This window comes from Mesoplodon mirus (genome assembly GCF_964341445.2).
Source record: "Mesoplodon mirus genome assembly, chromosome: 12".
Lineage (NCBI taxonomy): Eukaryota > Metazoa > Chordata > Mammalia > Artiodactyla > Ziphiidae > Mesoplodon > Mesoplodon mirus.
The window spans coordinates 38,929,491-38,933,250 of record NC_138988.1 but is presented as its reverse complement, the minus strand read 5'-3'; the positions used below and the strand labels follow the sequence as shown (position 1 = coordinate 38,933,250).

The 3,760-nt window shown below is 44.8% G+C and overlaps 1 pseudogene across 1 annotated transcript; it reads left to right on the top strand.

Annotated features, from left to right (window-relative positions):
- The first annotated feature begins 485 nt into the window (after nt 1-485).
- LOC309813915 (NEDD8-conjugating enzyme UBE2F-like) lies at nt 486-1,368 on the top strand (annotated as a pseudogene). The gene is made up of 3 exons: nt 486-762; nt 943-1,106; nt 1,237-1,368. The product of its transcript is annotated as an NEDD8-conjugating enzyme UBE2F-like (transcript).
- The last annotated feature ends 2,392 nt before the right edge of the window (nt 1,369-3,760 follow it).

Here is a 3,760-nt window from a genome sequence, read left to right as displayed (position 1 = left end):
CGCATACTGCAAAAAAATTATGGCCTCAAGTTACTATCTAGTGTCCTTTCATTTTAGCCTGAAAGATTCCCTTTAGCATTCCTCATAGGGCAGGTCTACTACTATATCTTTGTTTATTTTAAATAAGCAAATAGGGACATCCTTGGCGGTACAGGAGTTGACTCCCAGCCTCCACTGCAGGGGGTGAAGGTTCGATCCCTGGTCGGGGAGCTAGGATCCCACATGCCTGGCAGCGAGGCCAAAAAAAAAAAAAAAAAGCAAATAGTTTAAATTTTCCTCAGTTTTACTTTCCAACACATAAACATCTACAGATATAACTCACATAAAATCTCTCTTGAGTCCTCAGTTATGAGTGTACGGCCTGCCGCCCGGAGCCAGTGAGGCTGTGAAGGGGGTGCGTCTCGCCGCCCCTGGCCCGGCTGGCTGGGTGTTGGGCACTGGGTGGCATCGCCTGTCTCGGGGTGCCCAGGATAAAGGTAGCAGTAATGCTGACACTGGCAAGCAAACTGAAGCGGAATGACGGTCTCAAAGGATCCGGGGCATGAGCCACAGCCTGTGACTCCAGTCGGTGGGTTTCTGTGAGAGCAGGCTGCTTGTTAAAGAGGTTGCAGAACTTGTCACTAATTTACCTTATACATATAAAGTGTATTTTCCTGATCCAAACAAGCTTCACTGTTTCAGCTGTCACCCCAGATAAGGGTTACTACCAGGGTGGAAAACTTCAGTTTGAAACTGAAGTTCGGGGACTTCCTTGGTGGTCCAGTGGGTAAAACTCTGCGCTCCCAATGCAGGGGGCCCGGGTTCGATCCCTGGGCGGGGAACTAGATCCCACGTGCATGCCGCAACTAAGAGTCCACATGCCGCAAGCAAAGGATTCTGCGTGCGGCAGCCAAGACCCGGTGCAGCATCAATAAATAAATGAATGAATGAATGAAACTGAAGTTCCTGATGTGTACAACATGGTGCCTCCCAAAGTGAAATGCTTGACCAGGATCTGGCACCCCAATACCACAGAGACAGGCAAAATACATCGAAGTTTACTGAGAGACCATTCGACTGATGGCACCGGCTGGGCTCCCACAAGGACACTGAAGGATTTTTTTTTTGGCCTCACCACAGGCACTCACTCAGGATCTTAATTTCCAATCAAGGATCGAACCTGTGCCCCCTGCAGTGGAAGCTTGGAGTCTTAACCACTGGACCACCAGGGAAGTCCCACTGAAAAACAGTGTTTAGGTGTTAAACCCTTTGTTTACTGATCTTTTGAATCTCGATGATCAACTGAATATTGAAGCTACAGAACATTTGCAGGACAAGGAAGACTTCAGCAGTAAAGTTGAAGACTACATTAAGCATTATGCCAGATGACAGGAGGAGAAGACTGCAGGGCTGTGGACTGCGCATTAGAAGTTTACCTCCAACTGAAACCAACAGGGAACCTCCTCCCCAATCCTCGTGCTCCCCTCAGTCACGCTGGGTCGTCAGAGTCCTGTGACCATGTTGTCCTGAGGAAGAACCTCTTCACAACCACCCACTGTAGATGGAGAGTTCCACATAAACACAACAAGGAAATGTGTTTGGGGTTCTAAAGCATTGTCTGCTTAACTTAACATGTTTACATTTTGGGAGCTGTACTGTATAGGCTGTTAATAAGATTCTCGAGAAGTTGTAATGAACTCAACATTGAGGCTAGAGCTTGCTTCTCCCCATTTTCCCAAAGTCAGTTACCTGCACAGGTGATGCTAATGATGTGCTCATTGTAGTTCACAGACTGGCGATCAGAAACCTGCTACAAACTGTGACTGGATGCAAATTCTCTTAGCTGCTTCCACGAATGTTGGCCCTGCCTAGACATCGTGAAGCTTCCCAGAATGCATAGTCATTCACTGTAGATCTCTTACTGAAATGCATATTTTATTTAATGTAAGTATATTTTGGGACAGATTTGTAATTTGTATGATTTAATGCTTTAATTATTTTTTTCTATTCTCAGTTTGTATTTTCATTGTATAGAGCAGACAGGAAGATGTTGGGGCAAGCAACTATTGAAGAGAAATTTTTAAAAAATATGAAAGACGAAAAAAAAGGAGTGTACGTGGTTTTGAGACTAAAAACTTTGAGATCCACTGTTCTAGAGTTTATTTCTGGGAGTCAAATTGTCAGATCATGGCTATGAAAGAATGCATATTCTTACATTTAATCAATAACATAAAACTTTGGGACTTCCCTGGTGGTCCAGTGGTTAAGACTCCACACTCTCAATGTAGGGGGCCTGGGTTCAATTCCTGGTCAGGGAACTATCTCCCACATGCATGCTGCAACTAAGAGTCCTCATGCTGCAACTAAAGACCTCCCGTGCCGCAACTAAGAAGTCCACATGCTGCAATGAAGATTCTGCGTGCCGCAGTGAAGGCCTGGCTCAGCCAAATGAATGAATGAATGAATAACTAAATAAATAATCCCACATGACACGTGGTGTGGCCAAAAAAAAAAAAAGTCAAACTTCTTCCCAAAATGGTTATATAGCAATAAGCAATAACCTTTTAAAACTGCATCTCTGGCCCTCCTTTTATGTATTTATTTATTTATTTATTTATTTATTTAAAAAAAATATTTATTTATTTATTTTTGGCTGTATTGGGTCTTCGCCTCTGTGCGAGGGCTTTCTCTAGTTGTGGCAAGCGGGGGCCACTCTTCATTGCAGTGCGCGGGCCTCTCACTGCCGCGGCTTCTCTTGTTGTGGAGCACAGGCTCCAGACGTGCCAGCTCAGTAGTTGTGGCTCATGGGCTTAGCTGCTCCACGGCATGCGGGATCTTCCCAGACCGGGTCACGAACCCGCGTCCCCTGTATCGGCAGGCGGACTCTCAACCACTGCGCCACCAGGGAAGGCCCCTGGCCCTCCTTTTATAACTTGTCTCTTACACTCCTCTCTCCCCTCCTCTGGCCACATTGGCCTCCACACTGTCCCAGGCTCACAGGTTTATTTCCATCTGTTTGCTCACTGTCTTATTTCTGTCACTTCTCAGCCCTAATATCTCCTCACCTGACATATTGCACATTTGTTCATATGTCTGGTCGCCCTCCAGAACAGCACTGTCCAACAGAAATATAATGCAAGCCACAAATGTGGGCACCATATGTAATTTAAAAATTCTTGGTAATGTTAAAAAAAGTCAAAAACAGGTTAAATTATTTTAATAAGATATTTTATTTAACCCAAAATACTCTAAATATGATCATTTCAATATAAAATCAATAGTTAAAATGTTAGATAGTTAACATTATTTTTTTTTACTAAATCTTTGACATCAGGTATGTATTTCACACTTACAACACTTCTCAATTCAGACTACACATTTCAAGAGCTCAATAGTAGCGTGTGGCTACGGGCTACCATATTTGACAGCACTGCTCTAAAATATAAGCCCTGTAAAAGCAGAGCTTGGTCTGTCTTGTTCCTGGCTAAATCCCCAGCACCTAGAACAGTGCCCGGCACATATTTTATATTCAATTAGTGTTTGTTGAATTCGTGAATGAATAGAATGGCTTTGCACTCCTTGGCACCCTTCCGTAGGACAGGTCCCAGCCCTCTGAGAACACATCATCTGGCTGGCAACCATCAGTCATAGTCAGGACAGCAGCGCCACCTGCTGGGGAATAGGGAGTCACGCACCCATGAGAATCAGGCACCAGGACTCAAGGCTGGTGGAGAGGGCAAAGACAGGAGGTGGGCTCTGGATGCCTGGAATGTTATTCCTT